We start from the raw sequence: 18,193 nt of genomic DNA on the forward strand, positions 1-18,193 counted from the left end.
TGAAAACCTACATATTAAGTCAATCATAAAAACAATTTTATGCATTTATGTACAGTAATAAGTTTAGTTGAGCTAACCTGTCCAGTTGTAAATTGGCTGGTGTGATCCACTAGAAAATTTGAGGGAACCTCACTTCCTTGAGATGAGACATGGAGCTGCAAAATAATAATAATAATAATAATAATAATAATAATAATAATAATAATAATAATAATAATAATAATAATAATAATAATAATAATAATAATAATTTATGAAAAACAATTTCTTAACTAATTAAGTAGGAAAAATAAACAAATACTTCTTTCTTTTTTACTAGAAAAGCTTAGAATACAAATAACAATAATAATAATAATAATAATAATAATAATAATAATAATAATAATAAGAAGAAGAAGAAGAAGAAGAAGAAGAAGAAGAACCAAGCGGACAATGCCTTCTAATATCGAGGAATTCAGAAGTAAATAATAAATTATTTTTGTTAGTTTACTACTAGGAACTACACAACATGGCCATTAATCTCATAATTCATTAGGAATCACACAAAATTTTCAACTCACAAACTACTCTTTACTACTAGGAATCATTATTTTCATCCATGTGGGCAATAGTCTCCCACTTACAAGGATTCCCCCACACATCACAAAGGCCTCTTAAATGTGATAGAAAAACCTTGAACTTATAATAGTCTCAAAAATATTCTCTACATCATTTTTTTTCCAACAAAAAATGAATAAATATTGGTAGCTCCTAGTAAGTGAAGGACTACTGACCACGTAGATAAAAATAGCAGTCCCTAATATTTATACATTTATAAAATTTGAGAGACAACTTGAATTTAATGCATCAATTTTCAAACCATATTTATTAGTTAAAGTTGTGGGTTAAAATTTTGAGAGATAACTTGACAAGTGTCAAAGGATAAACAGCATGGAGTAATTCTCTAAAATCACCAAACAATCACTCAATACCATAGTTGACACTTATGCATTACAAATTTTGCCACTTACTTGCATGCCCATGGGTTCAAGTCCTACAGCTGAACATATCAGACTACCTCCTGCAAGGGAATAATAAAAAAAAATGTTATAGCTCATGAATCCTTTGAAAACTTTTAAATGTTTAGTACAATTGCCAATACAAGAAAATAGTAATTTTTTTGACATGACATTGAGCATGTCTATGATATTTATGCATTACAATTTTTTCCACTTACTTGCATACCTAAGGGTTCAAGTCCTACAGCTGAACATATCAGGCCTACCTCTTGCAAGGGAATAATAAAAAGGATAAATTACAAACACACCCCTTGAGATTTACTTAAATTACAAATTTCTTCCCATGGTTTCAGAAATTACATTATGCCCCCTAAGGTTTTTAATTCCATAACAAATAGGTCATTTTATTAATAAATCATAAAGTTCAATAACAGTTTTTAATAATGTTAAAATTTTATTTCAATTAATAATTCAAATAATTTTATTATTGTATAGGTGTACAGTTAGAAATTTCACTTTTTCAATTAATTCTATTCAATAAAAAATTATGATAGGAAGGTATTTGTAATTTTCCAAATCATAGGGAACAATTCTTATTTTAAACAAACAAAGTATATTTGTAATTTACCTTAATAAAAAAGATGATACAACTCATAAATCCTTTGAAAACTTTTAAATGTTGAGAACAATTGCCAATAGAAGAAAATATAATTTTTTTAACATGAAATTGAACATGTCTAAGATATAGGTTGCGTTAGCGACAAACTTGAAAGAGTTCACTAACACGACCTTCCTCAAAAAATTGTAGACATATCCCTTTGGTTTTGGATACAATTTCAAGTATACCAACACAAATCTGACACAGGAATGGGTCATTGGAAGGCAACTTTACAAGCAAACACAAAGATGCTAAAGCATGGTCAAACCAAACCTTGGGCATTTTGTGAATGAATACCTCGCCGAGAAAGCAAGAGTCTTCTCCACAGTTAATGTCAAGATCACTAGACATCCTCCGATACCCACAAAGTGCATCATCAGATGTTTTACGAAAAAAACTGTGAATTTTGAGTTTTAAGAGAATACCGGCCGTTCAATATTTTGGGGTTCCAGAATTGGACGAGCAGAGGGAAAGATTGCTGATTGCGTAATTTTTCAAGCACATGTTCGATTTTTGAAGCATGGTCAAATATCAGAGCCGTCGTCCTCCCCGGCAGAGTTTGTTCTAATTCGCTTTCTCGGCCATAAGAATACTCATTAAGGTGCCCTCTAGTCATTGCCTTCTTGTGTAGAAACCCCTAAACAAAGCAGAAGAAATTGAGGTGAATAAAGAAACCCCTAAACAAAGCAGAACTGAATTGACAAAAAAAAGAAAAAAAAAATTCATTTTGTAGGCCACTACAAGGCATGCCTAGCAGAGATTGTCCACTTGATGAGAAAAAGAAACCAAAGCCAAAAGATGTTTTTGGTCAAGCTTTACCAACTGAAGAACAATTTGAAATCCTTAAAAATGCTCCAAGGTATGTCTAACGGACAATTTTGTACATCTGTAAATTGTAACTAGCTTTCTTTTAACTTGAAGAGAATGTGAGATCAACATAAATGAGATCAAGGAAATCTTAATTGCCTACTACTTGTTAGCTAGATGATTTTTATTTTTATGTTTTGCCATTCAGTCAATTGTATTGTTCTCTTTAGTCATAGGGCTCATACATTCTCTCATTGACTCAACCAGAAGTATTTATGGCTTTTCTTGCTGTTGATTCCTTGTAGAACCTTCCATCAAAGTCAAGAGAAGCCATAAATACTTCTGGTTGAGTCAATGAGAGAATGTATGAGCCCTACGACTAAAGAGAACAATACAATTGACTGAATGGCAAAACATAAAAATAAAAATCTAGCTAACAAGTAGTAGGCAATTAAGATTTCCTTGATCTCATTTATGTTAATCTCACATTCTCTTCAAGTTAAAAGAAAGCTAGATACAATTTACAGATGTACAAAATTGTCCGTTAGACATACCTTGGAGCATTTTTAAGGATTTCAAATTGTTCTTCAGTTGGTAAAGCTTGACCAAAAACATCTTTTGGCTTTGGTTTCTTTTTCTCATCAAGTGGACAATCTCTGCTAGGCATGCCTTGCAGTGGCTTACAAAATGAATTTTTTTTTTCTTTTTTTTGTCAATTCAGTTCTACTTTGTTTAGGGGGTTTCTTTATTCACCTCAATTTCTTTTGTTTTGTTTAGGGGTTTCTACACAAGAAGGCAATGATTGGAGGGCACCTTAATGAGTATTCTTATGGCCGAGAAAGAGAATTAGAGCAAAATCTGCCGGGGAGGACGACGGCTCTGATATTTGACGATGCTTCAAAAATCGAACATGTGCTTGAAAAATTATGCAATCAACAATCTTTCCCTCTGCTCGTCCAATTCTGGACCCCCAAAATATTGAACGGCCGGTATTCTCTTAAAACTCAAAATTCACAGATTTTTTCATAAAACATCTGATGATGCACTTTGTGGGTATCCGAGGATGTCTACTGATCTTGACATTAACTGTGGAGAAGACTCTTGCTTTCTCGGCGAGGTATTCATTCACCAAATGCCCAAGGTTTGGTCTGACCATACTTTAGCATCGTTGTGTTTGCTTGTAAAGTTGCCTTCCAATGACCCATTCCTGTGTCAGATTTGTGTTGGTATACTTGAAATTGTATCCAAAACCAAAGGGATATGTCTACAATTTTTTGAGGAAGGTCGTGTTAGTGAACTCTTTCAAGTTTGTCGCTAACGCAACCTATATCTTAGACATGTTCAATTTCATGTTAAAAAAATTATATTTTCTTCTATTGGCAATTGTTCTCAACATTTAAAAGTTTTCAAAGGATTTATGAGTTGTATCATCTTTTTTATTAAGGTAAATTACAAATATACTTCGTTTGTTTAAAATACGAATTGTTCCCTATGATTTGGAAAATTACAAATACCTTCCTATCATAATTTTTTATTTAATAGAATTAATTGAAAAAGTGAAATTTCTAACTGTTCACCTATACAATAATAAAATTATCTAAATTATTAATTGAAATAAAATTTTAACATTATTAAAAACTGTTATTTAACTTTATGATTTATTAATAAAATGACCTATTTGTTATGGAATTAAAAACCTTAGGGGGCATAATGTAATTTCTGAAACCATGGGAAGAAATTTGTAATTTAAGTAAATCTCAAGGGGTGTGTTTGTAATTTATCCTTTTTATTATTCCCTTGCAAGAGGTAGGTGTCACGCCCCAAAATTCGGACAATTAAATATTATATTAGGACTAACCCCAATCAATATTCCATCATCCAAATCCTAACTGTGAAAGAAAAAACTAAACTCAAACCAAGCCATCCACCATAAATTCATAACTAACCAATACCTCAACATCAAGGTAACAATAAATAGTCCAAACAACTTAAATAAAATACGGTTACAAACCATGCCAAATTATTCCAATACTAAAGTCATAAAAACAAATAATAAATACATAAACTATTATCAACCCTAAGCTCAAGAAAACAAAAGAAATTCAAATGACCAGTCCAATAACTAAAGTAATTCCACGTCACCACCGTAGCCTCAACTAATCCTGCAAAGGAAGCTCGGCTGGGCCCAAACAGAACGCACCCGAGTTGCCAAGAGACAAAACGGGTCAGTATACAGGTATACTAGTATGAGTACAAGAATTGACACCCACGTGTCCACCAGACACAAACAAAAATACATTTAATTCTTGTTACGGGACAAGACAAGTAGTTCCAACCGCGTCGAGACAAATGGATAGTTTCTCAAGATACAGTGGCATTTAGTTTCTTTCCCGCACACAATGAAATATAAATTGATTATAAAATAGACAAAATAGAAATAAAAATATGGTGGGTTAGCCCTACATGAAAAGTTAGTAAGACCCACCATCCTGCAAAATAAACTTAGTATAATTTAACCATAAGCAATTTGCTAAAGAAGTATACAAATGCACCGTTTCATGCTTAAATAATTCGAATTGACCAAAACTCAAAGGACGAAAGTTGTACAGAATTAAATTTCCTAAAAACAACCTCTAAACTCTGCATTGCCAAAATAAATCAAAACTACAATAATCAAGATCATCCGATTATAAGTTCTAATCGATTTTTTTTAATAACAACTTAAAACACAAAAGTTGTCTAGAATCACGTATACATGCCTCTGCTCCAATTTCGTAATTTACTGAGGTCGTTTACTATTTTTCAGGATATACAGAATAACACAATCCACACTATACCAATAACCTCGTAATTAAATTCTTTGTATCTTAACTCCACCACTTCGGCCCTCCACTTCCGGCCTACACATATATCCCATGTGCCTCCCGTATACCTAACACCGCTCCGAAGCCAAACTTGCATGGGGATATCGTCCCGAGTTTGACTCACACTCCCCGGATGGTTAGCATATACGTATGCATGTAAATCAAAGCACTCGTCTACTCATGAGAACGAGGCAACAATATATATTTACATAACATCTCACTCATGAGAATGACATAACAATGCCAAGCCTAAGGCATTCCAATAATTCTCATAATCCTCATATTTTTATACACTCTTTCTTACCGTCACTCAAATAAAACAACAATCCATGGTGTTATGGTAGAGTATAAGGAATTTATCTATGGGTTCTTAATTAATTTTAATTTCATATAACCATGAGTGTGATTACAACCATAAAATAAATCCATATAAAAACCCTAAACATGACATACCCAACTAAACAAAATAATTAAAATCAATCAATCAACTAATAACCATAAACCTTACATACACAACTAAACAAAATAATTAAAATCAACCTATTATCTTTATGTAAAAACATAATTAAACTAACCTCAAATAAATAAAAATAATTAATTAATTAATAACAACGAATTTACCATAAGTCAAGGGAAGTGGGGCTTGTACTCACAATATTTTATAGAAGATCAAAGAATATTTGGAAAACTAATAGAGCCACCAAAACAAAACCCTAATCTTTCCTTTTCTTCCCTCTCCTCTTTCTTCCTTGCCACTGTCCCTCTCTGTCTTCTTTGATTTCTCTCTCTCTCTCTCTCTCTCTCTCTCTCTCTCTCTCGTTTTTGTTTTCTTTCTTCTCTTTTCTTTTGATCTCTTCAACCTAGTTGAATACTTCTATGTTACAATATATATAAGATTAAATATATATATATTAAATTTATTAATTACAACATTAAATTCATTAAATATCCCATTAAATCTCATGTAACCACCCAATTAATAATTACAACATTCAACTCATTAAATATCACATTAAATTTCATGTAACTACCCAATTAATAAAGCCAAAAATAAAATAAGATAACAATATCCATAATAATAATAAAATAATGACTTAAGAAAATTAGGGTCGCTACAGTAGGTCTGATATGTTCAGTTGTAGGACTTGAACCCTTGGGTATGCAAGTAAGTGGAAAAAATTGTAATGCATAAATATCATAGACATGTTCAATGTCATGTTAAAAAAATTAGTATTTTCTTGTATTGGCAATTGTTCTAAACATTCAAAAGTTTTCAAAGGATTCATGAGCTACAACATTTTTTTTTTTTTTTATTATTCCCTTGCAGGAGGTAGTCTGATATGTTTAGCTGTAGGACTTGAACCCTTGGGCATGCAAGTAAGTGGAAAAATTTGTAATGCATAAGTGTCAACTATGGTCTTGAGTGATTGTTTGGTGATTTTAGAGAATTACTCCACGCTGTTTATCCTTTGACACTTGTCAAGTTATCTCTCAAAATTTTAACCCACAACTTTAACTAATAAATATGGTTTGAAAATTGATGCATTAAATTCAAGTTGTCTCTCAAAATTTTATAAATGTATAAATATTAGGGACTGTTATTTTCATCTATGTGGTCAGTAGTCCTCCACTTACTAGGAGCTACCAATATTTATTCATTTTTTATTGGAAAAGAAAATGATGTAGAGAATATTTTTGAGACTATTATAAGTTCAAGTTTTTTCTATCATATTTAAGAGGCCTTGTAATGTGTGGGGGAATCCTTGTAAGTGGGAGACTATTGTCCACATTAATGAAAATAATGATTCCTAGTAGTAAAGGGTAGTTTGTGAGTTGAAAATTTTGTGTGATTCCTAATGAATTATGAGATTAATGGCCATGTTGTGTAGTTCCTAGTAGTAAACTAACAAAAATAATTTATTATTTACTTCTGAATTCCTCGATATTAGAAGACATTGTCCACTTGGTTCTTCTTCTTCTTCTTCTTCTTATTATTATTATTATTATTATTATTATTATTATTATTATTATTATTATTATTGTTATTTGTATTCTTAGCTTTTCTAGTAAAAAACAAAGAAGTATTTGTTTATTTTTCCTACTTAATTAGTTAAGAAATTGTTTTTCATAAATTATTGCTATTATTATTATTATTATTATTATTATTATTATTATTATTATTATTATTATTATTATTATTATTATTATTTTGCAGCTCCATGTCTCAACTTAAGGAAGTGAGGTTCCCTCAAATTTTCTAGTGGATCACACGAGCCAATTTACAACTGGACAGGTTAGCTCAACTAAACTTATTTCTGTACATAAATACATAAAATTGTTTTTATGATTGACTTAATATGTAGGTTTTCAATAGCAAAAATGAATTGATCAATTGGGTACATGATGTTGCTAAGAGTTATGGTTTTGGCGTTGCTATTAAGTCGTCGACCTATGATGAGAGACCAAGGATTTATCTTGTTTTTAAGAGTGGCACCAGTATAAAGAAGTGCATACGTCCTTTTACTCTGAAGGCATAAGAGAGAAATGAAAAATGGTCATTGAAAGTAATCGAAGGATTGCATAACCATCCACTTGCGGAGCATCACGAAGGATAATTCATATGTTGGGAGATTTTCAAATAATAACAAATCATTGTTAATAGATATGTTGTTGGATAATTCATATGCTGGTAGATTTTCAAACAATATGTTGTTGTCATGATAGATTGTTTGTTTGATACGAGTTTTATGTTTGCTAGATGTTATATTTGTTTAAGTTAATGGTTGAACAATGGGCATGTTTATGTTTTGAAAAGTTTTGACAAATTAATGTTGAATAATATGTTTGCTTAATGTTATGTTTTTGTTTAACTGGTAAATATTATGAGAGCAATTTGTGTGATGGGTATGTTATTATTATTTTTAAAATTTATGATAGATTGAATTTTTCTTGTGAATATATTATGTGAAACCGTGGTTCCAAACCGAACCGAACTGAACTGTGTTTAAATGGTTTAGTTTGGATTGGTTCTATGATTTTAATGGCCTGGTTTAGTTCCAATTTTTATAAAACAATGATTGGTTTTGATTTTATCCCACACCGATCCAAACTGAAATGAAACTAGACCATACACACTCCTAATCTCAAAGAAATTTTAGTTACGTTAAAAAATTGGAATGCCTTAATTGAGCCAGATGTTAAGCCCAATACATGCAATTAGCGACATAAGAAAATCAATATTTCTACTCGTTGTAACCTGTGTGCATTTGAGTTGGTTGAATCTGGACATAATAGTTACTCATCAAGAATACTCGATTGGCACATTACCTTTTCTCCAAGCAAGGAAGAAGCGACGTGTGAAGGGGATGAGACAAGGCAAACGTGAAAGGAAAAATATACATTAATGGATTAGGTAAATCTAGTGCATATGTTGATGCTCTCCATATTGGTTTGAAAGCATACAAGAAGTATATCAAGGATGTAAATGCGATAGTAATTGAGGTTTCTTGGCTACTGCCGATTTAATAGGTTTTACAAAGACTGCAATATACCAGACAGAATGTTAGCAGACAGTCTGCCTCAAAGCATGATAAATGTGATACATGGGATCATTGAACTTGAGTGAGTCTGTGAGTTCAAAGGGATGATAAAAAAAGGCAGAGCACATGAAGGAGGTGCTAAGTGTACAACTAACCATGAAGAAATGAAAGACAGAAGCAAAAAATGTCATCACTTTCTCAAATAAGGACTTGGCAAGGTTGCAGAACCCCCTCAACGACGCGCTGGTGGTTACTTTGCACGTCAAGAATTTCAATATCAAGAAGATCTTGATAGACCAGGGGAGTTTTCATGTGAGATAATATACTATGAGACCTTCAAGCAACTGAAGTTGGAAAACAAAGACTTAGTACCAGCAACGTCTCCTTTGGTTAGTTTTAATTCAATGCCTAAATGGTCGGTCGGCAAGATAATTTTGTCGGTCAAAGCAGGCTCGACGGTCAAGCAACTAGAGTTCCAGGTGTTGAAAGTCCCCTCCACTTATAACATGATTCTTGAGAGAGCATGGGTACACGCCATGCGAGCTGTAGCATCAACTTACCATCAAATGGTGTGATTCCCAAACGAAGCAGAATTGAATGAAGAAGTCTTGGGAGACCAGATCATGTCCAAGCAATGCTTCGTGATGCTGCCAAAGGGTTCATGCAGATGGTAGAGAAACTAGAAAACAATGAAATGTTTGCAGATGTTGGCAAGGCAGCCGAACAGAATGCTGTGAAAGATCTAGTGGAAGTGAGGATCGATGAGAATGACCCAGAGAGGTTCTTTTTGTTCGACTTATCTTTGTCCAGCACTAAAAGAAAGGATATCATGGAGTTATTGATCTTCAATCTCGAAGTGTTTTCCTAGACGCCATATGACATGCCTAGTATTGATCCAAACTTTATTTGTCACCAACTCAATGTCAACCCCGCCAGAGATATTATACAGATGACTTGCAGATCGGCTATACACCACGCCGAAATAATAGTCGAAGAGATGGGGAACCTACAAGAAGCAGAGGCAATCAAGGAGAGTCCATTATCCAAAGTGGATTTCAAGCACCGTGGTGGTGCTCAAGAAGAATGGAAAATGGCGTGTTTACGTGGACTACAAAATGGTCAACAAAGCGTGCCTAAAGGATAGCTTTCCTTTACCGAGAAGTGTATATAGTTTGGTTTAATTTGTTTTTTCAAACTTTTGTTTTGAATTTTTTAGTTTTCACATTTTTTTGTCTTTGACACTGTTTTTCTTTGATAACCCCTTTATTTTTCTTTTTAGATTCACTTCATTTGATACTTTTTTTATTTTTTAATTTTACTTTTAGATTTAGATTCACTTAACTAAATACTCTTGGAAAATAATTTGTTGTGTATCTTTTTTGAAAAAAAAAATATTAATATTAAATACTACTAATGACAAAAAAAAATATATAATAATAGAAAATCAGTACATATTTGAATTTATAAATTTTTTTACCAATAATTTACTTTTAATTCTATTTAGATTATTATATATTAAATTTTCATGTAAAAGTATAATCTAAATGTAAAATGTAAAGAAATTCCAATATCTTTAATCACCAAAACTAAGAAAATATAAAAAATAAAAAACTAAAGATTTAAAATATAAAACCAACGAAAGTGGTTCTTTTTTAGAATTTTGACATCATACCTTAGTTATTAAAGTACCATGTAAAATATTACAGTTCATAAAATATAATTTAAATAAAAAGAAAGTGTATGAAGATAATCTGCGAATTTTTGAGATGAAACGCAAATCTCTGTTTTAAAAACGTATCTACTTTCCTCTGTCTAAATTGAAACGAATGCATACAATTTTAAGATTTAACCAAGATTATTCACAGTGATTTAATTCATGATGGACAACTATAAATATTATGTATATCAATATAAAAGCAAACACAGGAAATAAGCAGTGATTGGTACCACTAATTTTGGATCACTAATAGCTCTAATGAGCTGAAAAATAATTTTTTTAAAAAAAAGATACAACGCCAAAACATCCCATCATGTGAGATCTACATCAATATTAGAGCTATTAGAGCTCTTGGATTAGTGGTCTAGAACATTTTCCATCACATATCATAGGCATAACAAATTATCTTCTCATAATAAATTGTGCAAAAAATTTAATGAAATCTTTTTCCAAAAATAGTGTGAGTTGGGGCTAAATATTGTTAATCAGTGAGATTCCTCTCAGAATTACACCAAAGGTGGAAAATTGAAAAAAAAAATTACAAATCCATAAAATTAAGATAAAACTACCTTTATCGAGGGAGGTAGGGGAGGAGAGTGGAGAGTATCAAGGGTGAGTGTCGAAGGGAGAGCAAGTGGTGGAGGAGACGTTGTGAGGGTGGAGGCAAAGAGCGGAGGAGGTCGGAGGAAGAGTTGGCAGAGAGTTTGTAGAAGAGACGGAGATAAAGATATTTTGCCCTAATTCCATACATCTGTAAACAAAAAATTCCACCTATAATGTAATTCTCAGAAAATTCCCATTGATTTGCAATACTTGACCCCAAAGTCATATAATAACATCAAACTCTCAGCCCATGATACTGACTGAACCAGGTAACCAGCTGCTTTATTTTTGGCACCAACAATTGATATAAAAAAATAAATAAATAAGTAAAATTTCATTTCCTTACAAATTCCAAACCTAAACATAGCATGAATAAATTATATAGAATTTTTTAGAAAAATTGCTACACAATCTCACATTTCCTATTCACAAGACAGACAAGCAATAGAACTAATCCCTTGCAGTTTTTGACTTTCCCTACAGTTTAGCTGTGCACTCGTGATGGTACACTGCATAGAGACCACAACCCATTCTGTTGATTGAACACACAATAAAAAATTACAGTCCCCACTATGATGCTCAAAAGAATCAAAGGATTTGGCATTCAATTTCCCTTGTAATTATTCAGATGTGCTTGTATATAGCCTCTCTAAGTCTTATAGTTTTATTCCCTGATATCAAGCATACTTACTGTGATGGAACAAATGATGCACTCAAACCTCGTGACTATAAAATGACGATGGACAAACTGAACGATAGCAGTCTTGTAGCGTGCACTGTTTTAGAAATTGTAATACTAAAATGATATTATAGTTCATGGACTGTTATGGTGCACAATGAAAGTCAGGAAACCTCTGAAATTAAAAACGTAAGTGTGCTATATGACAAAGGACACCAAGTACAAGTTAAAGGAGATCTCTTTTACAGTGTCCGGCTCCATTTCAGATGGTGACAGTAATAGATCAAAGCAGTGCCCAGATATTGTACAAACCAAAAGCACATTTGTAGGGTCCAAAACAGCTTCTCTGCATGTATCATCACAAACTGCATGAACAAAGAACATAAACCAATAAACTTCAATCAAGTTATGTATAAAAATCTATGCAATTGTACCAAATTTACAAACAAGCAAGGATGCTATATTCAACAACCACAACTAGTGATGCATACCATGGACCTGTCCGGTCTTCTCACAAACGAATACATCTCCAATTTGATAATAAGAACATGTTTCTCCAGAGCAATCATGATTGGGGACCACCTTATCAGTTAGGCCTCTGCTGCTTTTCCATATAGATACTTGATCAGCAACAGTCTTATCAAGAATAATCTGGTCATCATTCACCTTCAGATACACAAGAAAAATAAATGATAAATGAAGGAAATGCCTTTGTCTTATTGTTATGAGCCTCATTTAAAGAAGTCGTCCTGCTATGCATGGTGCATATACACTATAGCAACATCCCAGACCACACACACACACACACACAAAACACACACACACAACACACAAAAAAAAGAAGAAGAAGAAGATAAAAGCAGTCTTTTCAAAATGCGGTCTAGTAGGCGACAATTCTGAGCCAAACAACATGTACGTGAAAATTATGACAAAAAAAGTAAACCTCCGATAAGCTTCCAATAGCATTCTTCATCCGAGAGAGAGAGAGAGACTTGCTCAGGAGGGGGATAAATCAAACATACCACTAACAGATTATTGTCAAGAAGTCTGCTATAAAAAAATCCTATATCATCCCATAGATTTGTATGAAATGTACAGAAAAGAAATGAAAGTGATTCCCCATCGGCCCCATAAAAACACATAAAAGGCAAAAGTTTCAGCCCAACAGCTACCCTTGTTTACCTGAGAAGGGAGAGGTGCTTGGCTTCATTTTGCTGCCTGCATTTGGATGTAATACTCTTTGAGCTCAGAGGGGCAATACCTAACAAATTCAACCATGTCCTCTCCATCACGCTGCAAGAAAGTATTTCTTGTAAACTATAAGTTTCTTAATCTAGCTTTAACAATGAGCATCAAATGGGTCAGTTAAAAGAAGTTCAAATCAGACTTGGAGAGAAGAGACAGAGTACATGAAATTCGTAGGCCAAAGGGACAAGTTTCTATAAATAAGAAGGGCCTAAGTTATGGAACATCAATGTTTAATATGATTTTGATATGCTCAACAACAACAATATTTAAGTAGACCCGAAATATACCTGAATGTAAAGCTTTTATCAAGCACACTCTCGCAACTTTTTTGTAGGGGGCAGCAGACCCCATCGCATACGGTACCTATAAAAAACATTACTAATGCATTATCAAATACATATCTGTTTTAATACACACATACTGACAGATTTATATCTGCAAAAATCAACTCAAACATTAAAACAAAATATTTGGATGCCATGATAGAAAATCCTAAAAGAAATGTGGAGGCTTTGTATGTATCCTGATGTATTACTGAGTTTTGACAATGGCACAGTGAAGTTAATAGGAGAGATTAGATCACCAACTGCAATATTCCTTGGTGAAAATGTATGCTTTACGAACTAGGGGATATCATCTAACAACCATAAGCATTACACACAAGCACAATACACATGCAAGTCAAATGAGCAGAACCAACATTTGAGAATCCAATAGGTCTACTAAGACATTTAAGATAACCGCTAAAACCAAATACTTTAAAAATACTTCTAAAGATATTGCATAATTTAGGAAGAAGATACAAGTTTCTGACATAGCTGTTAGCATTTAACAAGGCAAATACAACATGGGATGTTCTTCATGTAGGAAGAAGATAACCTAAAGAGTTTAAAAGCTTGAGCCTCAACAATACATGATTAGGAATTCACTGGAGTGATATTCCAGCAACAGACATGCACACGCGCATTTTGTGTGTTATCTACAAAAATCTTTTAAAGACCATGTCTCTCAATTCTTATAGCCATGAATAGATAGTTTCCATTCAGAAAAGTAGAAACTAATAGAATGTGTAATTATATCCCCAACCAAATGCATAACTTCACATGCATCCTTTATGTATTCTCTAGTCTAGACTCTAGTTCAAACCATAGAGAGACATCACAAAAGCTGGACGTTTACCACAAATGACGGAAATAAGCCAAATTTGATGGAAATCAACAACGTAGTTGGAGGTCTCATTTGACAAAGAAAAAAGAAAATATTATTTTAAAACAAAATTTTCATTTACAAACTTACGAATTCTGATGAATAAGCATTCATAAAAATTGATTTGATTCATGGCCATTAGCAAGTTTTTGGAGAAAAAGAGAACACTGTGACAGGAAAAAGCTTTTTACACACATTATATATTCTAATTGAAAAAGCAATCAATAAATACGAAAATGTTTTTCTTCTCAAACTTGAAAGAATGAAACAATGTAGGAATTCAATAAAAATTCAAAGCCAACAAAAATATATATAAAAGATGATAAAGAAAAACTCATCACTCACAAGCGACGCCACAAAGACTCATTTGAAGCTGCAAAATTGAGAAATCTACAAACCAGCGCGCATGAAACAAGATCCTGCATAGATTGCCATCATACAAAATAACCCAGATCATAAAACCCCCAAATCTCTAAAAAAAACAAAAACAAAAAACAATACTTTTGCCCTAATATACCAAAAAAAAATTGGCCCAATAATATACATACAGACTCGTACCTCAGAAGAGAGGAATTTGAGGATGTGATGGAAGAGTTCAGGAGGGATCTTGCTGAAGAAACCAGTCTCCATCCTCCTCGGCGTCGCTCTGATGTTGAATCTATCGCTACTACCACAATTATCACTCTCTAATATTCTACTCTTCGAAGGAGATGAAGCTTGAAATTGCACAACCGATTTCTCTTCGCCTTCATTGTCCCCCACACGCAACCTCTTCGATTGTCTCTCCTCCTTTCAATTTTTGCCTCTTCCTGAACCAAATCCCCAAAAAATGACCTAATCTACACATACATATGATTGCCTTGCAGTAGCCTACAAAATGAACATTATTACTTTTTCCCACAAAATAGAAGCTAACTGTTTAACCACTAATTCAACATAAAAAATAAACACAACTATGTATTTGTGATGCATTATGCATGTGCGCATTAGTACATTGAAGTTGATGCTCCATCCACAGATGGGTCTTGTTGGGGGTTGCTCTGCTCCTGGTTCTTCCTCTCATCAGCAATTTCAGCAGCTTGCGCACTTTCAGGATTATAACCCAGCGGCCGGACATACATAAAGCTCACAGCCTTCATCATTTCCATCTATACACCAAGTCACACACACCGCTACATCAATAGCTTAATCCTTCATGGAAGTGTGTTAGAACAAGTTCAAATCCAAGAGCATCTCCAATCCTAATTCTCTTTTTTCACGAAATTAGAGTAAAAATTTGTTTAAAAGCTTGATCTGGTATGGAACACTCCAATCCTTCTTTTTTTCATGAAATCTTTTTGAAAAGTTGCAAACTTATCCTAAATATCTGTTTTAACCTTTTTTATGAAAGAAAATCGTCTCCAATCTTTGTTCTTCTAAAATTTTTGTCAAAATCAAAATTTAGTAAAAATATGACTTTTTGGAACTTTGATGAGGGATTTGGTTCATCCTTCATTTGGTAAAAATTTCGCATATGCTCTGATTTGATACAAGTTCAATGAAATGATTAGAGCTTACTTTTAGCTCTTTATTCATCAAATTCAGAGAAACTCAACAGCATTCATTGTATCCATATATCCAATAAGTCAAAGGTAACTAGTGAAATCACATATATATATATATATATATATACATTTCATTTATGTGAATTTAAATCTGGGTATACGTGATTACCTTTTCTTTCTCTTTTTTGGAGACGAGCAGCCTCCTGCTCATGGGCAAACTGCAAAGAGATAGATTTGGGGGAGATAGTTAAAACAAAGAAATGGGTTATTGAATTGAAGAAAATTGAGAAATGGGTAATTGAATTTAAGAAAATTTAAGAAAATTGAGAAATGGGTAATTGAATTGAAGAAAATTGAAAAGAAACCTCGTGGGCTACTTCTTCGGCGCGGCGTTCGCGCTGGACGTGGGTCTGTTCGGCGATCCATTTGCGGCGCTCGTTGGGGTAGGAGAGAGGGTGCCATGGCTTCTGGTTCAGGTAGGAGTGAGACCCCGCGGTGCCCGATTTGGTCTTGAAATCAACGTCACCGCCTTTGTCCGAGAACCTCTTGCACACCCTCAACCTTCTTCTTCTTCCTCCATCCTTCTGTGTAGCCTTGATTTTGGTCATGTGCTGATTGATTGATTTTTATCAGATGAGAGTCGCAGAATCTGAAAAAATCCCTAGACTTTACGCGCTCGCGCGCGCGCACACACAAACACACAAACACACACACAGGAGTTATATCATTATTTCTATATCGGAAATTCTTCCATGTAAGCTCAGATTTACATGGGTATGTGTGCGTATATATATTTCGAATTTGTGTTTGTGGTCGATACGATCTTTCTCGCCTGAATCGAGACTTTTCATTTCCACAACCCATTTCCAGAATCTTATCGCGAGTGTTTTCATTTCCAAGACCCATTTCCATTAACTTATCCTGCGTTAGTTCAATTGAACTGGTCGTTCGGACATTTTTACTCCAGTCACAATTTCTCTGACCTGATTGAACTTTTCTATTTTTCAGACTGCTTCTTTTTGATTGTCTCAACGCCTAGTTGACCGGACTGAACTGCTTTGCTGATCTGTTTTACTCCGGCCAGAATTGCCCACAAAAATGTCTACACAAGAAGGCGATCTTTGGTTGGACAATCTAAGTCCGAGCTTCTTCGACGGTGACTTTCTTTGTTTTTTTTATTCACTTTTTTTTTTTTTTTTTTTGATTCATGTTCGACGGTGACTTTCCCCTTCGTATATTTTACGAGTTTTGCTTTATTTAAGGGTTTTTGATGTAGCACCATAGCAGTAGTGTCTTATTTTATTACGAGGAATACAAAAAAATGCCAATCAATGTAGTTTTTTTTTTTTTATGTTATATTTTTTTTATAACAAATAAATCATATATGATAGTATAAGAAAACCTAATAAATTAAATTCACAAAATCATAATAATGAATATAAAATACAACACAGGCCAATACAAAAAATCTCTTATAATAAATACAAACACAATGAATCAAATTCACGCACATAAAAAGATTCGAAGTACTAACTTCTTAAAAAATATATAAAAGTTTTCAACTGTATATTTTTGCAAAATTTTCACATCCAACATATGTTTCATTTCATCAATTTATTTATTTATTTAGGATTTTTCAATTTTTTGATATCTTCTTTGATTCCATATTTTATCTTTAACGATAAATTATATTTTGTCCCCTTTTATATTTGATCACGTTAACATTTTGGCCCTCAAAAATTTTTTTTTCTCATTAATGTTTGAAGTTTTTTTCAATTTTCTTTTAAAATTAATTTTTATTCAAAATTACACAAAAAGTGCTATGTTGTTAACTGCTACATGATAAAAAAAATATATTATATTGAGATTTAGGTTTTCAATTACTTTTTTACACTACGTGGCTATAAATATGTCATTTTTTTTTTGTTTAATTTTAAAAATGAATTAATTTTTAAAATAAATTAGAAAAAAACTCATGAAAAGGCAAAAGTGGGGGAAAAAAATTGAATGGCTGAAATGAAAAAAGTGACCAAAATAAAGGGCAAAGTGTAATTTGTCCTATCTATCATTTATTGTTTAACCACGGTTAGCTTCACTCTGACCGTTGTTTAATTTCGGGAAAGTTTTATATACACCAATGGTACATTGTATGTAGTCTAATTATATCATTTTCTTATTTAATTTTGATTTATTTTTTTTTTTAGTTATAACATTATTTTAATAATGATTTATAAAATTTTAAATTTTCTTATTTAGTTATGATTAATTTTTTTAATTATATCTCATGTTATATTGAATTATAATATATATTTTAGTTATGACTCAAAAAA

At 32.7% G+C, this 18,193-nt stretch overlaps 1 pseudogene across 1 annotated transcript; it reads right to left on the reverse strand.

The window, feature by feature from the left end:
* Positions 1–11,950: 11,950 nt before the first annotated feature.
* On the reverse strand, positions 11,951–15,126 carry LOC145803406 (F-box protein SKIP31-like; annotated as a pseudogene). The gene is made up of 6 exons (XR_014345514.1): positions 14,878–15,126; positions 14,665–14,738; positions 13,401–13,476; positions 13,048–13,158; positions 12,357–12,531; positions 11,951–12,230 (listed from the first exon to the last, which is right to left on the reverse strand). The product of XR_014345514.1 is annotated as an F-box protein SKIP31-like (transcript).
* Between the last annotated feature and the right edge of the window lie 3,067 nt (positions 15,127–18,193).

This window comes from Camellia sinensis, chromosome 12 (assembly GCF_055761805.1).
Source record: "Camellia sinensis isolate YWXY chromosome 12, ASM5576180v1, whole genome shotgun sequence".
NCBI classification, from domain to species: domain Eukaryota; kingdom Viridiplantae; phylum Streptophyta; class Magnoliopsida; order Ericales; family Theaceae; genus Camellia; species Camellia sinensis.